The sequence below is a fragment of the Amblyomma maculatum genome, unplaced genomic scaffold, assembly GCF_055883805.1.
Source record: "Amblyomma maculatum isolate TAMU_Amacu unplaced genomic scaffold, ASM5588380v1 scaffold_123, whole genome shotgun sequence".
In the NCBI taxonomy this organism is placed as follows: Eukaryota; Metazoa; Arthropoda; class Arachnida; order Ixodida; family Ixodidae; genus Amblyomma; species Amblyomma maculatum.
In genome coordinates this window covers 21,930-29,631 of record NW_028146847.1, presented here as the reverse complement: position 1 = coordinate 29,631, position 7,702 = coordinate 21,930, and the positions used below count along the sequence as shown (strand labels likewise).

The following is a 7,702-nucleotide window of genomic DNA, read 5'->3' as shown; positions in this document are numbered from 1 at the left end:
CACCTGCACAGCCATGACGTCCCAAGAGAACTTAAAAGTTCTATTTTCAGGATTGATGCCACACGTGGGCACCAATGCCGCAGTCAGGCAGTCTTTTCAGTGCCGAGGAACGTGTCACTCTGGATTCAATGCACCAACAGATTACCTTCGTTAGACAGCCATTTTTGCGCCTCATTGTTGCCGCTTGAAAGGGTGCACATTAATCTTTTGAAGGTTGTGTAGAGCGATGGCTATGCCTACAAATATAACTGTGCCGTTAATATGATGCTGGAAATGTCTTTTAACGCTTTGCCATCAGAATAAGAAGCAGTACAGTGAGGTGAGCTTATATCCCAAAAGTCTCGTCCCGCATGTTCCCTTTTTCTGTCCACTGGGCAAGGTTGGGTAATCGTTTCCCGTGCATAAAGGCTCCCCTTGGCTTATGCAGTGCGTTTGCTGAAGTTCTATTCATGGAACGCGCGAATTAGTGGCAAACATTGTGGCGTGGTTATCAAAGGACTGCTTGTTCTTTCATAACATAGTTTATGGCCTGAAGTCGGTATGTAACACAAGCATGCCTTTCGGGTATACACAGAGTATGGCAGAGAACAATATTAGCAATTTTTTTCTTAGGCCGTATAAATCACGTTAAATTTTCTGAAGTCTATTTGGTTCGATTACCTAACCGTTTCTCAGGTCTGAAAAATCAATTGAGGACTCCAGTGTAATACCTCCCATGTATTTGTGTTGCCAGTGGCTATGTCAACAGCTGGGCACACTTACCCAGACGGCCACTGACGTCCGACGGACAACCGAACTCGGCCGCAACTCGGCGGCCGATTTCGGACGTCCGCCGGAATTCCAGCGTACGTACGAAAGCGGATGGTCGAATCCGTTCGCCCAGCGGACAGCCGCCGTACGTCCGCCACTGGATTTGCTTTTACACAGCTATGAAATAGTTTGTAGTCGTCGTGCTCGTCTGAACTGCGTATAAATCAGTAATACCGTCAAGTCTGCATTATATGATGCCAGAGCGAATCGATGCGATAGAAAGCGTTTCCATTAAACAGTTTTTTTTATTTTCTGCATGTTTCATCGTTGAATTCTTCCATCGAAAATTTTTGTTTAAAAGTTAAATGACCATTAAACATTTTTCTATCATGATGCTTCGGTGAAATTTTAATCAGTAGCTGAAGAGACGCAGCAAGCAGCAAGCTCAAAAAGAACGAAACCGAACCTATCCTTACAAAAATCTGAAATGAGCCAATCCAATCCACCTGACAAGTTGAAGTTTAGTCATGGAAGATGGCTTCACGTTTCCGTGTTCTGCATTTTCTGCGCAGTTACAAATACTTACGGCTGTAATGCACTGCTAGCATTGTTTTTGCTGTGGCTTGGTGCGGCTGGCACACTTTGTTCACCCGCCGATTCCAAAGTAAGTATTTCACCGAACTTTGGTTTCTTTAGTGGAACTTCTCGATGCACCGATGGTGCTGCGCTTTTGGGTAAGGAAACAGCTCTGTACAGCAGCCGAACGGTCGAGTGTTTTAGGCGAGACTGACAGGATGGCTCCGCGCCGACTAACTAAAGTGCAGCCTGAAGTCTGAGGGCCATCTTTCTCGGCATTACTGGATGCTGCGCCAGTAAGCCGCGCAACTTCTCTGTCTCTGATAAAGGAGTGCCTGCCCGAGCTTTAAAGGAGTTAATTTGTTAACCATGCGCAACGTGCTGAGTTGTAAAAACTATACGAGAAAACTTTTGCACTCCTCGAGCCTATCGTGCGACATGCCTACACTTGTGAAAACGTCGCGACTTTTTTTTTTTTTTAATGGACAGCCGCTGATCTTTCTCTCTCGAGCTTTACGGCAACTACAGTTTCTAGAAGGAACGGCTGTAGCTACTAAATAACTAAAGGTTTAGTACTCTCCTTCAGCTTTGACAAACCAGGACAGCACCTTGCGCATGTTGGTTATGCACGTGGGACCGAACCGCGCAGAACAACCGGACAAGGGGGAGAAAAAAAAAAGAAAAAAAGTCAGCACTTGTCTTTTTCTTGACCCGTTGTTCTGCGCTGTTCTGGCACGAATTTGACATACCGCCGCCGCGATACAGTTGGGCTGTGAGCTCTAGTGCCTGCAACGCCTTCTTTTATGCAAAACAGGCATACTGGGAGGCCATGCAAGCCGCGGGCTCAAAAAAAAAAAAGAGCACGAGTTGAGCAAAAGTGAGATGAAAACAAAATTGTTGTTGCTTTGTCCTTACAGATATTCAAAGGCTCCTCAGAACTTCACTGCATTATTGACAGCGAGATAATGCTAAAGCTACACTAGAGCCATGCAGCACCTTATAGTGCATGATACTGAGCTTATGTCTCGCACTGAAAGCTCTTACCATGTTCTACCTCTGTCACACGGACACGGCTGAACTCCTTTCAACTCCCTTCAACCAAGGTAGCCATTACCTCGAGGGAGATACGTGCCGTGTCACACGGCAGTCCATTATGGAAGGAAGTTAAATGGAGTTCTGAAGCAAAGGAGATCGACGATCTCCATTGATGGGCGAAGGGAGTACTCTCGTTTCCAATGTGCTTTGCTTCCGAGTCATTAAATAACATATTTCTTCAACAATGTAATTTTTACTCCTAAATATATTAGTTTCTATTGCATAAAATTGTATTCTAACTCGTTTAGTTGCGTTTAATTGTCGCGACTGCACCATACTCTCCAACTAGGCGCTTGACGGCGCCTGCATCACTTCTCTTCCTCCGTGCTTGACGCGTTGTTTCGGTTTTGGTCTGGCGCGCTCGAGCATCTCACGTGTAGCCGTGCAGCACTTCGATGGACGACGCACATGTACCACCCTCGCAGCCTTCAGTAGCGAAAAGCTCCAGCCAAGAACGACTTGGAATGAAGCGGAGACGTGGGAACTGATACGGCTATGGGAAGACAATTTGGACTCAGGGGCGAAAAGCACAATGCCAAAGTGTATGACGCAATCGTTCACGCGCTCTGTGCAAACGGAATAGTTAGGACGCGGAAGCAGGTTCAAGCCAAAATTGACAACTTGACTCAAAAGTACAGGTATTTCAGTTTGTTTTAGACATTATTTTTTATATCTTTGTGCAAAATAAACAGCGCCTAATGGCCCCCTGTTGGCTGCTCTGAGAAGCTCGTTGCAAGCCGTGTGACACGGAGACAACTCCTTTAAGGCGAAACTCCCTGCGACTCCCTTGCGCTCCTTTAGTCCAAGGAAGTTCAAGGTAGTTCCGAGTCGGCCGTGTGACAGGGATAATTATCATATTAAAGTAGCTTTAAATCCATGCTTGTTAATACAGTGATAGCCATAAATCGAATCTAGGGCATCATGCTCACATACAAGGCTTCTGATTACCGCTGGTCACATGATGTGGGCTATAGCAGAAACCTGTACCTGGTCATCTTACAAGCATTTGTGCAATTGATGCTTTTAATGTGTCGTAAAAGATTTTGTGTTCTGTTTCTGTATGGGAATGCTTTCCTTATTGAAGGCTAACATTTGGCTTGCTACAGCAAAACCTCTACCTAGTCATCCTAAAAACAGCACCGCAGTTAGTGCTTTTAGTGTGTTGTAAAAGTATTTGTGTTCCGATTCTGTATGGCAATGCTTTTCTCGTTCAAGACTAGCATGAGGCTTCCAAAAATTTTTCAGATGCCATTTGCTGTAGCCGATTTCGTAGGCCAACAGGAAGCAGCACTTTGAACATGGAAAACTGCCATCCACGGGGGAAAAACTGCAACATCCCTTTGCATTCTCATTTCTTTGGTATGGCTAAAAGTGAGTATTGTATCATTATCTATATTATTAATATTGAATCATGATTGTCAGTGTTGAAGTTGTTTGAGCGTGATGATTTTAAACACACAGGACATCCCTTCGACATTAAGGTTTTAGCTTGTTTACATGTAGGATGTAGAGCTGGTTTCAACAAACTTTATGCAGCAAATTCTTTTTACATTGTCCACCATGTTACTTTTTGTCATTGTCCATTGATGTAAATAACCAGTATTTTACGTTTACACAGTCGTCCACTCTTAGCTTGAATGGGAATGTGTGGCATGCAGTTTGCAAAATAGCAATGCATCCGTCACAGCCATGCATCAAGGCTAAGTGGCTTGTGCGTAGAGGGACCAGCCGCTCCAGCTTCACGTCATCTGCCTCTTTGCTCCGGTGTGCAGACGTGCATTGAGGCAAAGTGGTTTATGTGTAGAGAAACCAGGAGCTTCTTTGTCACATCGGGCTGTTTGTTACGGTGTGCAGATGCTCATCGAGGCAAAATGGCTGATGTGTAGAGGGACCAGGAGCTGCTGCTTAACGTCCTTCTACTCTTTACTACAGTGCACAGCCGTGCATTGATGCTAAGTGGCTTGTGCATGGAGGGCACAGGAGCTGCAGCTTCACGTCTGCCTCTTCGCTCAGGTACGCAGGTGCGTATTGAAGCAAAATGGCTTATGCATAGAGGGACCACGAGCTGCTGTGTGGCATAGTCTGTATATTTGCTATGGTGCATATCGAAGTACAATGGGGGGGGGGGGGGGGGCTCATGTGTAAAGGTACCATGAGCTGCTGCGTCATGTCGTCTGCCTCTTTACTATGGTGCGCAGGCATGCATCAAGGCAAAGTGGCTTATGCATAGAAGGACCAGGAGCTGTTGCTGCACATCTGCTATGATGCGCAGCTGCGTATTGTGGGTGGTGGTGGAAAACATTGCCATCAGATACAAATACAGGAGATTACTCACTAGCTGACCCTGAGGGGGCCTGTCCTGACAAAAATAAGGGGGCCCTAGTTTGGGACCCCAGTGGTGGTAGAGGGACTAGAGGCTGGTACTTCACGCTGTCTGCCTCTTCGCTACGGTGCAGCTGCGATGGATGCAGTGGCATCTCAAAAAGTGCATGCCACGCACTCGCATGTTCAGCCTGAGTGGATGACTGTGTACCTGCTATAGCTTTGTTATTCATAGAATAAACCTAGGCCAAGTTGGATAAATTATAGCTCACCTCATGTGGTCAGCAAAGAAAAGCCACTCCAGAAAATCTGATGCATTTACTGTCATAGGATTCTTATTCATATGCATGCTACTGACAAGTCAGATTCTTCACCCTCAGAAATGCCAGAAAAATAACCAAGGGTGCGTCTGCAATAGTCTAGCTCGCTCTTTCTCCGCAGACTTGAGTCAGATGTGTGTTCCATTTTTGTGGGTGGGACAGGTGTGAATCTTTGATTTTAAGCTTGCAACAAGTATGTTATTGTAGTTTAAAGGCAAAACGGTACTAATAATCGCAGCCCCCCGTGGCCTTTATCTTCTTTTAATAGTGTTGCTAGACACTGAATTATTAGTTTACTCTGCACTGTTTCTGTCTAGTTAATGTGCGGAGATGTACATATATTTATATGACTTGGAGTTGTCGACTTTCCACTTAGAAACATTGTAGCGTTATCTGATGTGTTGCTTTCATTTCTTTAATGATTTCTGTAAGGGATTGGTGGGTATGCTAGGCACCATTATTAGTCTGCTCTTTTTGGGTCACCTGTTCAATGCCCAGCTGCGGCCGTCTCTCACTTGCCCTCGGACAGGAGGCAGAGAGATGCGCACAGAGAGGCAGCTACAGTGCTTAACGGAAACGTAGGCAGAGAGGGAAAGAAGTCCCCTCTTCCGAGGACTTTGCTGTCGCACTCGAAGACGCGGGGACAGGCAGTTTGTTCTCGTTGCTGTGTCATGTAGGGGGCTCATTTTTATTTAAGGAGCTTTACGAACAGTATACAACTAAGGGGTCCTTAGTACGCTGACTGGACCCGTCACCCGGAGGCAGCACAGCTTTGAAACGAGCACCTCTTTTGGAAGAACTGCTTATCGTTCAAAGAAAAAACACTGTCAGCTTGAAGTGTGTAAGGCCCTCCTCCTTGTTGGGGAGCCCATAAAAGTGACGATTATTCAGTGCAGGCGCGCTGAGTGGGGTCTCGTTGAGGATTCCAACCCTGGATGTCAACAATGGTGGGAGATGGCGGCATTGGAAAAGGGCAAGTGTGTAACAGGGACTGTATGATGCGGAGCGGGAGGATGTGGGTTGGCTCTTCTGATGTGGTCCGCAATGGTGCTGACTCGGACGCCAATAATTGCCCTCTAAAAGGAGCCGCCAAGGATGCAAGCTTTGGGCAACAATGGTTGCGCACGTGGGACACCGTTTTGATGGGTTCTAATTTTTTTCTTATTTTTTTTTCCTAGGGGAGAGAGTTTGGCATGTGACCTAGTGAGCCAATCATTTCGAGGTCCATTCTCTAAATTCCGTTTGTTGTGAAACGAATTTGTTGTCCCTTTTGCATTGCTTCTATTAGGGAGAGGGTGAAGAACTTACGAAAGTGGAAAGATATGCCAAAATGTTTGTTAGCCAGTCATGTGTGAGTTCGTTGTCATTGGGGATGAGAAATGTGGGCGGAGTCCCGAAGTTAATGAAACGGCCCCGCGGCCTGGAGAACTCGTTCTGAGCTAGATTTTGATCTCTTACATCTTCGGCATAGATCATGGTCATTGTTTCACCTGTTGTAAATACGTACATTCATGTATAAAATTTTCAGTTCATCTTCCTCTCCGTGTGCAAGTTTTTGTGGCCAGATGCAGTAAATTCACTATTTTCATTGCTATATAACGTGCCTTTCTGAAGATGGTGAGCTCTTTTGTCCAATCCTGTAAAAAAGCAGCAAAGCGCTCCCAAATCTTCCACAAAACTGTGTGATATCTTTAATGCTAACTGTGGCTTGGTGTCACTCAAAACATGTAGTTGAGGTAGATTTCTTCCCCCTCTTTTTGTTCGTTCAAATGAGGACCAGCGGACACTAACTCTTGCTTTTGTAATGCCCTAGGCCCCGCCTTAAGGCAGTACTCCAATGTCAATACCATATTTATAGCTATGGCTGTCTAACAGCACTAATGTCTTTTATGCACATCTTTTACTAATCTCTTACCCAAGTGGTGGCTTATACTGTGGGGGCGAAAGTGTCTGGACAGTATGTCTAGATTTTGGACTAGAATCGCGATGTAAACAAATTGTGACCTTATTTCTCTTGCACACTTGAAAGAACTAATGTTCAACTTTCACATCGACATATTTGGTCCGAGTTTCCTGGTCGATGTGAAACTTATGTGTTTTGATTTCAGTTTATGTAGTCCACACACTTGTCCCCGATATTACATAGGGGCAGATTAGGCGCCTTTACAAGGGCAGTTTCTTTGGTGCCCACTACCTTCCCCATAAAAAAGCTACAATGTATCTTGTGAACAGCTGGCTGCATTTATAAATACTATTATTTGTTTTATAATTTGTTGTGCGTAGTTGAGAAATCCATGACATACCTGCACAGCTGGTTGCCAGAATTATGCAACCATATTTCAGTAACTAACATCCATGCTGCATGCTGCCGGTAATACATCAAGAGCTTGTGGTTGTCAGCTTTTTGTGTTTTGTGTAACTATAAGCCTTGCTATTGTAATGTCACATATAGCGCTGTAGGTAAACAAATAACTTTACTTTTAACTCTTGTAGAAGCATGAACACTGCGCAATCACTGCGGCGGGCTATGCTTCCACATTGGGCTTTAGACACATGTCAAATGTCTATCTTTATTCTGCTGCAGCAGCTTGCATGTTATCAGATAAGTTACTTCGTCGCAGCTGCTCTAAGGAGACGCT

The 7,702-nt window shown here is 45.1% G+C and overlaps 1 long non-coding RNA gene across 1 annotated transcript; it reads left to right on the top strand.

Annotated features, from left to right (window-relative positions):
• Positions 1-1,263: 1,263 nt before the first annotated feature.
• Positions 1,264-4,397, top strand: LOC146170632 (uncharacterized). The gene is made up of 3 exons (XR_014703159.1): positions 1,264-1,414; positions 3,667-3,792; positions 4,276-4,397. It is a non-coding gene; the product is annotated as an uncharacterized LOC146170632 (long non-coding RNA).
• The last annotated feature ends 3,305 nt before the right edge of the window (positions 4,398-7,702 follow it).